Genomic DNA, 17,135 nt, shown 5'->3' on the forward strand with positions numbered 1-17,135 from the left:
CTCCGACCCCGGCGCGCTCGGCCCCGCTCCTGCCGGGACTGGGTGCTGCTGCTTTCCCTTCCCCTCCCTCTACAGGACCGCCGCGGGACCGGGGAGCCTGTCCCGGGAACGCAGTACCGCGGGGCAAGAAACGCTTCCCCTTTCGCCATCCCCTGAAACAGCCACCTGGGGACGGTGTTTGGTTACCCTGCCCACGGGGATGTCACCCGACCACTGGCACGGCCACCGCTTACTGGCCCCGTCACCCTTCTGTGTCAGTCCCAGCTTTCTCCGAGTGCTGGCTCCCTCCCTGCCCCGCCAGTCACACGTTCCTGTATGGCCTCGGGGGTGCCTGCACCACGGGGAACACCTCCAGGGAAACCTCCCCGTTCTTGGGGTTCCTGGGGCTCTGCCACCGCTCACCTCCCTGCCAGAACAACTTCTACAACCCCATTGGCCTCTGGCAGGCCCTTTGTCCCAGTAGCTGGGCACTGTCCCATGACCCTTTCTATTTGTCGGCTGACCGCTGGGAGCTTGCCCTGCCCGCTTGCACCATTCCCCATGCAGGTTCTTTCTCCCCAGGCACCATTCCCGGGCTGCCCTCGGTGTGATTTGGCCCAGGGCAGAGGTCCTGGCTGCATTCTGAGTCCAAGGCATGGCCCAAGGCTTGTTTGGAGGAGCCTGACCTCGCGTGCAGGCAGAAGTGAGGTGAAGGAACAGACAGAGCAGGGTTTGTAGCATGGCTCTTGACTCGCATCAGTCCAAATCAGTGGTGCCTCTCAAGGTCAGGGCACTGCACTGCTGCCCCTGTAAAGGTCTTAGTGCAAGAGGTTAGAAAACAGGGTCCCCATTGCTGCTTTTTGTCCTTATCCCTTCAGTGCTCTGATGCTGCCCTGGGAAGGGAGGGAGCAGGTGCTGTAGGGGCTGAAATGGATCAGAAAATGTAGGGAGTGAGGGAAGCTGGCACAGCTGGCTGGCAGGAGATAGTGAAATTTATTAATGGTCCTCAGGCTTGTGCAGGGGAAGTGATGGAGGATGCGATGGAGGAGCACCAGCTGTGCTGCCCTGTTTTCTTCACAGACATATAAATAATCCTGCCATTCCCTGCCAGGAAATGCCCAGAGCATCCCTGAGGGCAAGCTGGGACCAGCAGGATGGGAGAGACCCGGCAGCAGTGGCAGAGAAGCCTGTCCTCCATCCGAGCAGGCAGCCCTGCCCTGAGCTATTACCAGCAACAAGACCCTGTAGGGCTCTCCAGAAAGCTAGGGGTTTGTGCAGCTCTTTTCCTTCTTGAGAAGCCTGCTTTTTTGCAGGGAACCCAGCACCTCTGTGACTGCAGATGCAAAGCAGGGCCAGCAGCAGCACTGCTGGGAACTGCATAGCAGCTCAGCTCTGCTGTGAAGCTTCCCAACTTTACCATCCAAGACACAGCACTAGCAAAAGTCAGAAGAGACTTTCCCACCTGCTTGCATCCTCTGGAGATGGCAGATCCTGTGTGGAGAGTGGAGAAAGACAGGGGGTTGGTGATGTCTGCAGCTCCTCCCCAGAAGAGGGATCTTTGTGGGAAGCCAGCCACCCCTATTGTCCGGGCTGACTTTTGTCATCTGGCTTGCCAGAAAAGAGATTTACTGGGTCTGGGGCAGTGTTAGAAGAGCAGGCTGTTTCCCTGGAGACTGAGTCCCTATCAGCTGAGGATGGATGTACAGGATAAAGCTCCGAGTCCTTGGGAGGGTACTGCCAGGAGCCCCTCTTGTCCCTGAGGCACTGGGTCCCTGGCACAAGGATTCTCCTGGATGTCTCACAGCCCAGGAGCAAGGAGAGAAGCAGGCAAGCTGCCTTTTGAGAAGTAACCTGTGCTGAGGAGGTGCACTTCAAGCCTTTTCCCATCCCATCCCTGTGGAACTTGGAGTTCTCAGCAGGGGACCAGCAAGAACTCCTTCCTCTGTGGCCAGCAGCTGAGCAGCAAGCACAGCCCTGCAGGACAGCTGCCGTGCTCAGGGTGACTGTCACAGTCTTATGTCCTCATGTGATCCATCCTGGCCCTGAAATCTGCTTCCCAACACTATCCCTGCCCTTCTGCACAGTGTGTTACCTGTAGGCAACCTCTGCTTCTTTAAACCACCTTCAAACAAAAAGCTCCTGCTTCTGCCCTCGGACTTCCCTGCTTATTCCCAGATTCCCCAGCTCCCACTCATCCCCAGTCCTTCCATGGGTTAGCACAGCACACACAACAAGCCCACACTTCGGGGTGCCCTGTCCCACTTTGTGCACTTGGATCCCAGTGCCGTTTATTCCCCCATCTCCCTGCTGCCTCTCACTGCCTCCTCATCCTCATGGAGGATGAGGATGCTCACCCTAGTGCTCAGGGCCGTGCCTGCCCTCTCCGAGGGGTGGCTTGGGATGCCTCTCCACCGTGGAATGCCAGACCCTCTCCCACCAGCCGCCGGCTCGCCAGTGCTGCCCTCCCTCCACGCTGCTTCCCCACGCTGGCTCCCGCATTCCGCGGAGCCGCTTAAGCCCGCGCCCGGCTAATTCCTTCCCCGTGCGCTCCCCGTGCGCTCCCGTGCGCTGCCCGTGCGGTGCTCCCGGAGCCCCCGAGCGCTGCCCGTGCGGTGCTCCCGGAGCGCCCTCCCGGTCACGCCGCCAGGCGGCAGCGCCGGCCCGCGCCCGCCGATGAGTTTGGGGGATTCAGCGCCGAGCCGGGGCGGCCCCGGAGCCGCTGGGGATGGGGCGGCTCTGCAGAGGGAGTGGGAAGGGGCCCGACGCCAGTGCCTCCCCCAGGGACAGGCGAACGCTGCCGCGCTCCCCGGCAGCACGGCCGCGGGGCACTGCAGGCTCCCAGCCCCTCGTGTGAGGGGTGCGGGACGCCCCGAGGTTCCCTCCTCCCTGGTCCGTGCTAGAGCATCCTCTGCCCACCGGTGGACTCTCGGCTTTGCAGAGGGGCTGAGGAAGGGGGGGAGGGCAGTCCCAGCGGTACCCTGGCAGCTGGGCTGCTGGTCATGGGTTTGGCCTGCCCTTCTTTTGATGTCCCATGTTTGTGCTCCACTGGGTGGCCTGGGGGCCTCGTTTCGGCCTGGGAACCCGCGGAAGCATGACTGGCAAGGAGCAGAAATGATGAACGGCTGGTACTGTTGGAAGCTGTGGGAAAGGGCCCTCCTGGAGACCTCCCTGGGGGATGTTTAGGAGCATTCAGCCGCAGCTCCGCTGCTGATTCGCCCAAAGGGGAAAGCATGACTGGATGGACTTAGTCTCCAGACAGGATTTAGTCAGCCCTGCCAGACATTTGCACAGAGCGGAATTCCGGCATGCCAGCCAGCAAATGTTGGGCCAGGCACGGACCAGGGCTGGCATGGCTGGGAGAGCTCCTGGACCTGGGTTTGGAGCCCTCATCTCTGCAGGTGGCTGCGTGCCATGGTCCCTGTGGTGCCACGGAATGACCACAGAGACTGCCCAGGGAGCAGGCTGGCTGGGAGAACAGGCAGGCACCTGGGCCCTGCCCTGCCAGGCAGGGTGGGCAGACTCTGGCTGCAGCAGTATCCCCCAAGAGCTGGAGCATGGCTCTGTCTGCTGCCACCAAGGTGCCTCGGGGAGGCTGATGGGGAGCCATGGCTTCAGGATATCCTCCAGAGCTGGCATTCACCCATCCTACAGAAAGCCACCTCATGCCTTTTAGATGGCTCTCAGAAACCCTGGGAGTCACTGGGCACCTGGCTCCACTGGGCTGTGGATGGACTTTGTCAAAGGGGGACGGGGACCACACACAGGTGCCACCCCTCTTCTTCTCACCAGGTTCCCTGGTTCCCAGCAGCGCACAGCTCCCCTGCAGTGTTTTACAAGTGTGGCTGAGTGCCAGCCACTTCTTTCTTAATGGCTGTGCTCCATCGTGGGAGACTGGTGCTGCCAGTTAAGGAGGAGGATATGCCCCTGGCGCTGCTTCAATGGGCCAGATGACCTTGGCTATAGAGTTGCTCCCTCTGCCAGCACCAGCTCCATCCTCAGCCAAGGAGACCTGGAGTGACACTGTGACAGGGTGCTTATAGTGGTCTGTGCCCTGAATGCCACAGGGTGTTCCTGCCTGCCGCTGAGCCAGGGGTTAACCCTGCCTCCCCTGGTACAAGTGGGAGCCTGAACTGTGTGTCTTGAGTTTATCCAAGTCTCAGCTTGGGCCCTGGCAGGTGGAGACTGCCTGCAGTGAGGTAACACTTCACCCTTGGCCCTTGGCGGCACAGCTGTCACTCAGTAACTAGCACCCAGCAGCTCAGCTGCTAATTGGTACCATTAGTCAGTATTTACTCCCTTAATGCTTGTAGGAGAAAGCAAATGGGCAGCTGGAGCTCAGGAGAGGGCAGCAGCAGTGCAGGGAGGGAGGCAGAGGGATGGGGATGGGGATGGAGGAGGGAAGGATTGCTCGTGGAAGGATTGTGCCCAGGAGATGGTGAGGATGGGAGACCCTCAGAAGTGATTTGGGCAGAGGGGCTTGTGTCCCCCTGCCTGACAGCAGGGAGATGTCCTGTGTCCCAAAGATGCTGCTGTTCCACTGGGCAGGCTGCCCCCGCCTCCAGCATCCTGAGAGGGGGCTGGAGCTTGACTGGACCCCACTGTGCATGCCAGGTCCCAGGAGCCCTGTAGGCACCATGGGCCCCTTGCTGAGCTGTGTCCAATCAGTGGACAATGGGATTTGTTTCTGCTTGCCCAGCTGGAAAACACCCATGGCCCTGCCACTGGGCTGGAGGCGTGTGGAGGCCTTTCCTTGTCATGTCTCCAGACCATTTGCTCACCAGGGCTGTGAACGCTTCAGATGTCACCACATTGCAGCTCAGTGCTACCAGCGAAGGGTAGCATGGGGAGGTGGCAGGGACAGCAAGGGCCTCTGTCTCCCCTGCCTTTCCTGGCAGGGTTTCACCCAGGGCTGCTCTGCTGCTGCTGCTGGCAGCAAGGTCCTGCTGCCCTCAGGCCACTAGTGAAGAAGTCACAGGCAGCTGCCTGACTTTATCCCTGCAGGTCAAGCCGTGCAAGGAAGCAGAGGGAGAACAGGATGATGGAGGTCTGCGTGGCTCCCTGCAAGCGGTGATGTGCCAGCTGGATCTCTGTGCCACAAGCAGAGTTCAGGAGGGTACCGCAGCCCGCTCCTTCCCCAGCTCATCCCAGCAAGGCTCAGGCCAACAGGTGAGCATGACCTCATCCCAAAATACAGGGCAGGGCACCAAGAGCCCAGAGATCACCGTCAGGAGTCCTGCAAGCAATGACTGGAGATCTCCCACCCCAAAAAGAGTGCCAGCAGCTCTTCAGCCAGGATCCTGCTCCAGGGCCAGCCAGGACCAGCAAGAGAATAGCAAAACTAAAATGATCAGTCCCCGAGCCATTCGCTGACCGCAGCGACAGGCTGAGATGCTTTGTTGGCTATCAAAGCATCCATGATCACTGCAGTCTTGTTATAACTGGATTCCCAGGAGCCTGTAGTAGGTTTTTTTTCCCCTCATTAGCTAATAGATTAATAACCTGCTGACACTTGACAGAGGTTCAGCATCTTCTATGTTTCCCTTCATGTGACTAATTAAAATGCCCCTTTTCCCCCTTTCCCCATGCAGCTGCCTTGTCACACATGCAGGCAGTTGGATACAGCTGCTAATCTGTTTGCCATTCCGCTCCTGCCTGCCTGCTCTGCCTTTCAGACATACTGGCTCTCTGTTTCTCTGCTCTGGAGCACCGAGGGCCAATGCAGAGGCTCTATGAGCTGACCTGCCCATGCCATCCTCTGGAATGGGGCAGGCAGCATCCAGTGGAGGAAAATGCAGTCGGTGTGGATCATGCTTACAAAGGGAAGGGTGCTTTTGCAATAGAAAGGAGAGCTGGATGGCATGCAGCTCCCTGGCCTCAGCTCTGCTGCTGGCTGATGGTCTTGCCATGCCTCAGTTTACCCGGTCCCTAGCACAGGCACATTACAGGGAAAGGGAAATCTCACTGCAGAGGAGGGCTGGTGGGTTAATTAATGTATAGTTGCAAAGTGCTTGCAAATCTCCAAGGAAAACGGTGGACGTGGGTGCCAAGTGTAAAGGATTCTGGAAACATTAAGTGCCTGCAAATACTGCCTAGCTCCTCAGGCCCTAAAACTCTAATATTGCCCAAGAGGCACTAAAAATATTCCTTTAGCTCTTATGATGCAATAACCTCTGCCTGGAATAAATCTCCCTTTTTGCTCTTGCTTTCCAAACCAGCTGTTTGTTTGTTTTCCCCTTTTTGGATTTTACAGCTTTAGTTAAAGCAGGGAATTGCTACAAGGGAGAAGGGGGGGAAAAAAGCTGCTTTTGTGAAAGGTTTGGCGTGAAAGCAAGCGTCACTGAAGGGAGAGCTCTTTGCCTGTTTGTTCTGCCTGTCACAAACTAGCTGTGAGCAGAGCGTACAAACTGGGCTCCAGGTGACGGCATCGCAATGCCTGCAGTGGATGTTTGAGTTTTCAGAAAGAAAACTCAAAGGGCTGGGCAGCTTCAGCCCCTCCAGCATGTCCATGGGACTCCCAGCCGTATTTATGTAAGGGAGAGGCTTTGCTGGCTGCCTTCCTCCCTTGCTTTCTCCCTTTGCTCTGGGGAGTGCAGCCATCTGCCAACAGCAGCAGCGTGCTCTGGCACTGAGCTGCTGCTTTGGGGATGGAGAGGGTGGGAACAGTGCAAGCCCCTGGGCCCCACTCGAGGCTGCCTTTTCTCCTTGCCCGAATTACACAGGGGAGAAACACCCAGCTCTGTGGGTCATCCAGTGGTGGGCCCAGTACCAGGGCTGGGCAAAGCACAGCTGTTTCCAGTTGGGAGAAGAGGCTATTTTCGTAGCTGTTTGCTGTTTCTAGGAGGTTTGTTATTGTACACACAGAGGTGAAGATGATAACATGAGAGCCACTAGGGAGCAGAGAGTTCTTCAAATGCAACACCTTTGCCAAGATGAAGCAAGGCCACTTGACCCTGTAGCAAGAGCTCGTGTTTTTGGGGCAATAAATGAGTTGTTATTGGCTGTGCAATTTGTTACCTTCCCATGTACCGTAGAGGAGGTGTCACCCCTCTGAAAAAGCATGCTGCTATTGACATTACACAACCCAAGGACTTGCATTGCTCTTGGGAGCAGCTGAGCTCCCTGAGGGGCTAAAGTGCCTCTATGGAGAAGAGAGCTGTGAGCGAAATGTCTCCTGTCCTGCAGCAGCCAGGGCTGGATTTTAAAGGACACTCACTCTCTCCCAGACTTAGCCTGCTTCACCCCACGGTGTCTTGCTCACTCCAGGTCTTCTGCCTGCACAAGAGAAGACACTGTTAGACCCTGTCCTGCAGGCTGGTGATGAGTGGGGGCACAGGTCTCTGCAGGGCAGCAGCCAGCAGCCGGTGCTGTGCATAGAAGCTGGAAGCCGCCCCTGTCCGTACCTCCCTGGGGTCTGTCTGTCTGTCTGTCTGTCTGCTGGCCTCCTGTCTGCCTGCGGTCACCAGCGGCTGGGACACAGCTCAGCGCTAATGGATTTCATCCCCCATCTCCAGTGAGAGCGTCTCTGTGGAGAGAGGTTAGATTCCGGTGATTGGGGAGTGGCTGTGCAGACAGGACCAGAGCTGCAAATTAGAGAACATTTAATCCTGTGCTTTGGTGCTGGTAAGTGCTACAGCCCTGCTGCTGAAAGCCTGGGGTGAGGCAGCGGCTGCACCCGCCCTGTCCTGAAGGAGAAACTTCCTGGAATATCCACTCAAAGGTAAATTTTGTGGTGTTTCTCCTCCCGATGGGGTCCGAGGTTATAATGGTTGAGGCTGAGAGCCTTGTCCTGGGTTCTGGAGCCACAAGTGTCAGTTTGGCTGGGCAGCGCCCGTCTGGACCCTGGGCTCAAGTTCCTGGGGGAATTTGTTCTCACAGCTTTTAGTCTGTGCTAAAGTTGGAGCTTATTTAGAAAAAAAAATTGTAGAGATGCTCAAATGTTAGCTCATGCTGCTGAGCAGCAAGTGTGGATATCACAAGGAGAAACACGGAGCCCAAGCTGCTGTGGCATTCATGTTCCAGGGACTACTAAGGGGGCTTGTGGGGCTCTGTGGGTGACAAAATGGCACATCTCAAAGCTAGAGAGGAGGTGACCTAAGACATCCCAAGCGGATGACCTTGTGTTGATGTTTTGTTTGGATTTTGCAGAGAAGAGGGGAGATGGGAGAGGAGAGAAAAGATGAGGCAAGATGGGGAGAAGAGAAGTCTTGTCTCTGTTGCAGCTTACCCAGAAGACTTTCCAGATCAGAATGGCTTACAGAAAGGGGGCTGAGAAAAGGCAGGCCCAAGGCTTGGATCTGTCATTGCCTGGGAGATGCAGCCTGGGAGCTTTAATTGGAGATGAGAGCTTTTAAATTTAATTTGATCTGATATGGATCTTAAATTTAAGGAAAGAGCCTCCTGTTGTACTATCTGGCAGCATTGTCTGCGCTCTCCTCATGTTGTTAGGGTACCCTGCTACCTGCTCCCAGAAGCCCATAACCATGACAAATATCCATGGCCAGTGCAGAGGGAGAGAGCCAGCTGCAGAGGCTGCCTCTGAGCAGATCAGCGGAGAGGTCTTTTCCTCAGGGTGAGACTCACAGTGTCACTGCTGCAGATCAGAAAGCACCGGTAGCTGTCTCAGGCCCGTTACCACTTCCTTTTTCTTGGGCTTTGAGGACTTTTTGCTTATGTGGTAATGTTTTGTAGGTCTGTCTTAAAATACAAGCTTGGTGCTTGAATCTTGCAGGAAGATGTGTGTTAGGGATCATCTTGCTGAGAGAGCGTGAGAACAAGAATCTGCCAGAGCTTTTGGGGGTGTTTTAACTTCTGGTTTTAATTTCTAACCCAAAATGATCACCATCTGCAGAGAATTTTCTGAGGGTGTTTATTAATGGAACAAATGTTTTAATAGTCAAAGCTGCTTCAGGGACTTTCTGGTGCCACTGCCTGTGCCTGCAGAGCACAGAGAATGGAGAGAGCCAGGAGGGCCCGGTTTTCCTTTAAACACCCAGCTACATAAAAAAAATATTTCTGTCACTGTTTAACCGCACAGATATGAGGTTAAATTCAGGTGCATTCCCCTCTGCTGAGGGACAAAGTACCTGGGGAATCCTCCACGTTTGCCCTTCAGCTGAGCAACATATTGTGATCTCAGCAGAGTAGATATCAGTTCTGGAGAGATAGGAACCTGGAGGCAGCAGCCATAAGAAACTAACCTTAGAGTTTGTGCCTGCCCTTTGGATACTGAATACACACAGTACTTATATCCTGCAAATACAGGGGATTGCTAAGGTGCACAGGGCTCTGCCCATTGCCTGCGATGCTGGGTAGCGCCACCAAGAATACACAGTGCAAAAAGCTGTCTTCAGTCCTTTCTGTGACTTACAGAATCATAAATGGTTTGGGTTGAAAGGGGCCTTAAGGACCATTAAGTTCCAATCCCCCTGCCATGGGCAGGGATGACACCCACTAACTCAAGAAAATTATTTTATATAAATATATATATATTTATACACACACACATACACATGTGTGCAAAGGATCTCTCTGAGGCTGATGTTACAGCCCTTGGTGCTGAAAATAAGGTGCCTTTGCATATATATGTGTGTGTGTGTGTATAAACATGCATGTGTATATTTGTGTATACCAATATATGTATATATTATGTATACACAAATATGTATAGCTATATATATGTGATATATATGTATATATATCGCACCCTTATGTGGTGACTGCCAGCAGAGTGTTTTTGTCTGAATTAGAACGCAGCATAGGGCACAAGTGAGGAACTGGGGGCCAGTTCACACTCCATTTAGAGCCGTAATTTAATGCGTAATTCAGAGCTGTAATATCGACTAACGCACGGGCATTGAGACAAGCGCGGCGCTGGGTGCGGCTCGGGAGTTAGAGGGCGCTTGCTTTGCGCTCCCTCCCCGAGGAGCAGCGGGGCGGCCCGGAGGGTTTCCCGCCAGTGCAGGGGGTGGGGATGGGAGGCGCGGAAATGGGGGGAGCCAGGGCGGGCGGGCCGCGCTCGGGGGCGGCGGCGGAGCGCCGGGCGGCGCGGGGAGCGCGGCGCAGGTGGGTTCGCGCCGAGGGGCGCACGGCTGCCGCGGGGGAGAGCGGCTCCTCTCAGCCCTCTTCTCCCGGGGGCCCGGGGAACGGGGAGCGGGCGGGAAGCGGGAAAACCCGCCGCCTCTCCCACGCGGGAACCGCGTGGCGCTGAAGGCGGAGTTTAGAGCGAGGTTCGGAGGCGGCGGGTTTCCATCCGCGCCGGGGACAGAAGCCGGAGGCAGGCAGCGGTGCGCGCTCCGGTTCCAGGTACTGGGTCAAAGTCGCCGAGCTTTTGGCCACCCAGCCTGGCTCCCTGCCAGGCTCCTGGCGGCGTTTCAGAGCTGCCGGTGCGTGGGGAACCTTCAGAGGCAGCCGGGGGATTCCCCGAGCGCAGGACTCGGCGGCGCAGCGTGCGGAGAGGCGGCGTGCGAGTCGCGGCTTGGAGCACCGGGCGAGGGGTGTGCGATGCGTAGATGCTGCTTTTCGGGGAGGGTCCTTCCTGGCTACCTTGCACGGCAACTACAAATCCCCTCTCGCAGTCACTGCCGCGGGGAGAGCATGTCATTTTGGGGATGCGGAGCGGCCGGCACGTGGCTCTGGGGATGCGGAGCGCAGTGATGCTCTGATACCTGGGATGCAGGACTGCACCGAGGGGATTGTGCCGCGGTCCTGCGGCTGCAGAGGTGCACATCCCTGCCGGGGGATGCGTGTGCACGGCAGTATCTGCCAGCTTGCCTCAGCCGCGGGTGTGGGGGGACCCGCTGGCAGGTGCCTGGGCACGGTGCCATGTGCTGCTGTGCGAGAAGTGGGGCAGAGCCCCCTTGGCTGGCAGAAAAACTGCTGGGTCGGGGTTGCCCCACGTCCTGCTCAAGAAAATCCTGCCTGTGGGATGATTTCAGTGTTTCTTTCCATTCCTGAGTAAACCGTCAGCGTTAATGGAGAGCGGTTCCAGGCAGAAGTGCCAAGAGCTCCTGTGGAGCCCTTTTGTGCTGTCCTCCTCCTCACCTCTGTAGTTAAATCTGAGGCTCACACCCCTGCTAGATGCTAATAGTGCCAGACCAACACAGTCCCTGCCTGTACTCAGCAGCGCTCCCATCTGCCTCTCGGGAATGGGCTGTGGAATTGCAGACTGTGTGGGAAGGCAGCAGCAGCTAAGCCCTTGAGCTGTGGGATCGCAGACAAGTAAAGCCTGTGTCCTTGATCCCAGGGCTAGGGGCTGCAGGAGGAATTTGTGCAGCTGTTGGCCACAGCTGGATGCACTTCCCGACTGCTCTGAAACAGAAAACAACCCAATGGCCCCCTCAGTTGCCTGTTGTGAGCAGACATAGTTGAGGGACTTGTGTGAGTGCCGACATGGGAAATCCCACTCCCCTTCTGCACTGCATCCCGGCTTGGTGACATTGTTCCCACTCACCAGCACCTGCAAGCTGCTGGACAGCCTCAGGCTCCCTCGAGCCTGCCTTCTCTACAAAGCTGTCTCAGGATGTGACTGTGCAGGGATGCTTTTCCCTTGGGTTCACTGGTTGTCTTTGTGCAGCTCATGGGCCACTGATGGTGTCAGTCCAGTGCTGACACCACACATATGCCCCCCAAAGCACTCCTGCTCCTGCCATTGTTCTTTGCTCCTGGAAAAGACAGGTAGGCTTGCTCTTGGCTCACCAAAAAGCTTTTCAAAGAGCAAAGGCTCTTTCTTTCTTCTCAGCACCAAGGGCTGTAACAGCAGCCCCAAAAGATGCTTGGCAGGATGACTTGTCCCTCCACAACTAGAGGAAGAGGCTGTACCAGATACCTGGAGTGAGGAGGCTGAAGAAATTCACTTCAGCTTAAATCAGCAGATGTGGCACCAGCAGACAGGACAGTATGGTACCTGCGTCCTGCAGTTGGTCCTCTTCTCCTCACCAAGCTGCATAATTAACTACTGGCATCAATTCTCCAGCATGGCATCGCTGCTCTCATTATCTTGGGCTGGGAGGTGTTAATGAGCCTCTTCCTCTTTAAAGATGAGCCATGGGCTTTGTTGTTGCCCTGGCCTGACCTGTCTTGCTCTTTGTTGTGGTGTGGGGGTAAGCCAGGGTGCGGAGGACAAGGCACGCGTTCACCCACTCCCGTGCTGCACCTTCTTCACTGCCCAGCTTCCACCTTCATTCCCAGTTCTCCTGGCAGAGGCACGGCCTAGGGACCAGCCCATTGGGAAAGAGGGAGACCAGGATCACCTGTGTGTCCTGTCCAAGTGGGGAGGCACCAGCCACTGGCTATAGGAAGCCAGCAAACAGCTTCTGGTGGTTTCCATGGGACACGTGTAGATCTTGGTTGTTTTTGTTCAGTACAACATCCAGGCCCTTGGCAAATGTTACGGAAGCTGCCAACGCCCGCTCTCATCCAGGGAATTCTGTTTGCTTGTGGTCCTTGCCAGCTCCATACTGACCCCACAGTGTAAAGCTTGCTTACATTCCTGAGCCTTCCCAACTCTGAGCTCTGGCCTGAGACCTCTCCCAGCCCAGCCCAGCACTGCTTGGAGCTGCAGGACTGCCAGCTCTCAGAGTCTCATCTCCATGCTGACTTGTGCTCAGCTGCCAACAAACTGAGGCCCAAAGCACTATGCAAAATGAGCTACAGGCGTGAGCTGGGCAGGAGTCAGGGTTTTACTCACCACACAGCTATCTTTGATTAAGCAGCACTATAAAGACTAATTGCTTCTTAGGTTAAGAGTGTGCAAGACGTGAGATGGGGAAAGAAGTGTGCAGAGTAGGGTCAGAGCTTGGATGGGTTTGGTTACAGCAGGATGTGTGGTCTGGAGGGACTCAGTTCCCCAGCTGAGGCCGCAACACATCTTCCATTCCATCTTCCACTCCAGATTCTGTGGACCTAGCTGGGGGGTGGGGGGAGGCTGTACATGGGCTCTGGGGTCCCTGTGTGACAGAGGAGCTGTGATGCTGCATGAGGAATGCATCTGAGGATTGTTGTTCCCGTAATACAAGGGAAGCTGTTGCGTAGGAAGAACGCTAGTATGTTCTTTGTAATTTTGTTGCTGATGGCAATGGTCTGAGAAATGTCCCTGTTGTGACCTTTGGGTCCTGCTCTGGCTTGGAGCAGGCTTTTTCCTGGTTTTGCCATTCCCCAAGAAAGGGCAAGCTTAAAGCTCTGTGTGTGTGGCTGTCATGCACTAACTATGACACAGATTGGGGAACCTGGCATTCTGGGTGCAGTGCTCAAGGCTCTCTTTCAGCCTCTTGGTTAAGCTGTGGGAGAGCACAGTCAGGCTGCATCTCCAGCAGACGGACTTTCCCTGGGGCCAAAAGGGAGCAGAGGCCCACTGGCTGCCCGTGGCTCACGCAGGAGCTGTCAGCAGGAAGTCAGGCACATTTCCGCAGAGCCCGCTTGCTTCTTCCCATCACACGACTGCCAGCGAGACTTGCTTTAGTTCATTTCCTTTAGGACTAGTCTGATAGGAAGGCACCTCGCTGTGAAATTTCCAGCTGGAAATTCCTGGAGTGAGCAGACCAGGAAGGTGCAGAGGGAGGAGGTGAAGAGCAGGGCTCGGAGGGACGTGACTGGGTGGGCAGCAGCAGTGGGACTGGAGGGTTGTGCCAGCCTGCTCTAGCCTGGTACTGAGGTTCAGTCACGGCAGCAGGATTGTGTCATCAGCTGTGCTGTGCCAAGGGCAAGCCATCCATCCACCTGAATGTCTATCTGTGGCCCCAGACTGGCACTGAAGTGGCTCCAGCCTCCTGCAAAGCTGCTGGAAAGAAGGGTTCCTGCCTGGGTTGCCCTGCTTGGCGTCTCCTCTGCTGCCCAAGCTGTGGCTCCAAGCATGGTCCTCATCCCTGCCTGGTTCATTTTGCCCAGCACCTCCAGCCATGGACACAGTTACACCTGTGGCTAAGGGCTGTTCACCTGGTTCGAGCCCGTGAGCGCTTTGGAGTTTCACTGGAGTTTTTGTGCGTGGTCATAGTAAACCCTTCATGAGAGAAACTCCCCTGTTTTAAGCTTGGGGATAACTCCTGGAGAACAGCCAGGGAGGAAGGAGGGTCTGGTGGCAGATCTGGCTTCTCAGTCCTGCCCGAGGCTCAGGGTTGAAGGAGATGCCAGCCTTATCTGTCTTGCCTGCTCTGCCTGTGACAGGCAGTGTAATTTCCTGGCCTCAGGACCAAGTTGGAGGCAATTGAATTTTTTATCCTCCCTTAGTGCTGTACCCTCATTTCCCTGATGATATTCGCTCTGGACTGGACTTCAGCCCCCACAGGAAGACCACTGCTGCAAGAAGCATGCAGTGCATGGTGCTTTCATCCCATCAGGGTTTGTAGGTGTTGGGCTGTGGCTGAGGTTGGGTGGGTCTTGATGGCATCCTGGCAAGAGCACAGGAGTGTTATCCATTAACCACAGGAGGATGCAGACCAACAGCAACACAGCCAAGCTATTATGGAGTGATCCACCCTACCCTGCAGCTTCTTCTTCCCATCTTTACACCCTCTCCTCGTGGCAGCACACACAAGGCTGGCATGTTTGTGTGGTGAACCACGTCAGGACACTGATCTGCTAGCATGTTTCTGAATAGGGCTGGAGGCAGCAGCTGCGGGGTGCCCACGTGGTGTCGGTCAGAATCTGAATCCATGCCTTGCAGGGGGATGAGGAAGGTGCAGAAGAGCACTGCACTCCCCCTGCCTGGGCTCTGCAGCTGGGCTTGCTCCAAAAGTGGAGCCTTTGACCAGAAACTAAACCCAGCATCAGTAAATAGCCTGGCAATTGATCCTCAACACACAAGTCTGCTGAGCCTCCCTTCCTTCCCTGTGGCTGTGAAGGGGATGCAGGGTGTCAGAGGGACTGCTCCAGCAAGGCTCAGGCCCTGGCCTCCCTATCACCTGGCATCACTGTGGAGGTACCTCAGCATCCACCCAGGCATGCCCTGACACCTTGCCAGATGGCCAGCTCACCTCAGTGGAGGCTGCTGGAACCTTGGGTCTCCCAGCTGGGTGTCTAGAGCTGCCTTCATCTCCTCTGCTCCCTACATTAATCTGGGGAGGCTCAGAGGCTTCTGGAGCCTGCCAGCCTATGCCAGTGGCTGCAAAGTGGCATTTCCACAAGAGCAGAGCACTCAGTGGCTCTCATGCAGAGTTTTTTGTGCTTCCCTGAGACATCCTGAGGATGCTCAGGGTGCCAGACAGGCTGCGATACAATGGCTGTGGCACACTGGGTGGTGGCTGTTTGCACTGACGACATAGCAGCACAGGCTGGGATTTGGAGGGGATGTGACTTGCTCTTTCCCAGCTTGTGGCTGGGCTTATTGTTGGTTATGTGTGAGATTCTGTTCTATGGCATTTGGGCAGACACGGCAGTCCCCACCTCCTGTTTGCTCTCCCCGCCTGATCCTACTTGCATAAAGATTTTCCTGTTTGCCGCTGTTTAGCCAAGGCCAGTGCCAAGGGTGGGAGGTTTGGGCTCTGACTTATTTGCTCCGAAGGAGGTGTCTGCCTCAAGTCTTGCTTTGGCTCCTCATGTGAGACCTCAGTCCTGCCAGGCTGTTTGGGGAAGCTGAGTTACTCAGGGAAGAGGGTGCTGGAGATGGTGCTCCTGCCCTGGCTGTTTGCTCCAACTCCTTTGCTCCCACCACATCGCTGCCTCCTTGCCTTTCCGCTCCTCGCTCCACAGATCGTGTGTTGAACTCACAGCTCTGCTGTGTCTGCCACAGAACAGGGATATGAAAACCCAGCTCTCAGCAGGCAGCATCTTCCCTGCTGGGAAATGTGCAGGTGTGTGTGGCTCCTCTAGTCCCTTCAGCTCCTGGGACTTGTGGGGACGGCCTTACCCCACTCTTTGGAAATGGCTGTAGCTTTGGAAGTGAGTGGATTTGGCACAAGCAGACCCACATGGGGCATCCATCCCTTCTCCTTTTGTTTCTGGGGATTGTGGGGTGCCCCTTGGCTGGCACAAAGTAGGTTTTTGAGGTGAGGGCGTGTTAGACACTCCCTGTCTCTTGGAGTAGAGCCAGTGTGAAATAGCTGCATTTAGCATCTGAAGCCACTTTGGGATTTGTAAGATGCTGTGGCTGTCTGGGCAGGGTCTTGGCAGGACAGGTGGCTGACAGACAGACTGCACAGGACCCTGACAAGTCCCAAAACCTGCTTCTGTGCTCATCATCCTCTTTCTCAGTAGGACTGAGACTTTTAATGCCAAAAGCAGCGGTCAGCCAGGGCCCCTCTTCTGAGCTGGCCTGCAAGCAAAAGGCCCCTTTGGTCTGTGGGGACCCAAAATAGCCCATGTATTTCTGTCCTGGCCACTGGGACATGCAGAGGACAGTGCCAGCCTCGACTCACCACAGGCCAGTGGTGGTTGGCTCCTGCACGTCTGACCTATCCTCTGCCAAGGGGCCTGCTGCTCAGTGGGGAGGAATTTCCTCTCTGAATTTTGGAAGCTGGGGAGACGGTGACACCAAGGGAAGATTGTGTTGTTCTGGCTCTGGTTTCGTTTCTCTGTCCTCCACTAAATTGGAAACAGCTGTGCAGCCCAGACCAGCCTCCAAAAAACTGAGGGGGAGCAAAATGATCTCTGCTCCTGGGCCAGTACCCCAAACAGGACTCACAGCCTTCTGCTGGCCTCTCCAGGTACAACAGCAAGGTTCACTTTGCCCAGCCCTGGGGATGCTCTCCCACCTTCTTGGGGGGCAGCAGCTCAGCAGCTCCCACTGGGTTTGGGCAGCTCTTGCCTGCTGAGGGTCCTGCCAGTGCTGCACCTTTGAATCTGGCTCCATCGAGGAAGGAGCCCGAGCTGGAAGGACAGCTCTGTCCTGGGAGGTGGAGGTGCCCTGGGGTGCAGGAGGTGGCCAGGTGGCAGTGGGCAGGGGGTTGCTGCAGGCAGGTGCTCTCACTGCTGGTTGGCTGCTGGCTTTTCCTGCTCTTCTGGAAGCATCCCTGTTTTGGGGACAAGAGGGTGAGGGCTCAGATTCTCCTTGGGGAAAGCAGTTCCTGTAAAGTACAGGATGGCATTTGGGGTGGGAGAGTGGTTGAGCTGAGCCCTCCAAGCCCTTTCTGCCTTGCCCCTCACAGCAGGACTGTTTTGAGGACCTCTCAAACAGAATGTAAGCTGTCCCCGTCCTTCTCCTCCAGACCCTCACTGCAGGTTTCTCC

The 17,135-nt window shown here is 56.0% G+C and overlaps 1 protein-coding gene across 7 annotated transcripts in view; it reads left to right on the forward strand.

The window, feature by feature from the left end:
- SLC29A1 (solute carrier family 29 member 1 (Augustine blood group)) overlaps nucleotides 1-17,135 on the forward strand; it is a 33,691-nt gene that overhangs the window by 1,037 nt on the left and 15,519 nt on the right. For 3 of the 7 annotated variants that reach the window (XM_063151976.1, XM_063151978.1, XM_063151977.1), the window contains exon 2: nucleotides 4,981-5,145. The gene's annotated coding sequence lies outside the window, so the exon portion shown is untranslated. Of the gene's footprint in view, nucleotides 1-4,980; nucleotides 5,146-7,490; nucleotides 7,697-10,006; nucleotides 10,042-10,237; nucleotides 10,282-17,135 lie in introns of those variants that run through there. The other 4 variants (XM_063151979.1, XM_063151981.1, XM_063151983.1 and 1 more) reach the window with 4 other exon arrangements.

The sequence above is a fragment of the Melospiza melodia genome, chromosome 3 (assembly GCF_035770615.1).
Source record: "Melospiza melodia melodia isolate bMelMel2 chromosome 3, bMelMel2.pri, whole genome shotgun sequence".
NCBI classification, from domain to species: domain Eukaryota; kingdom Metazoa; phylum Chordata; class Aves; order Passeriformes; family Passerellidae; genus Melospiza; species Melospiza melodia.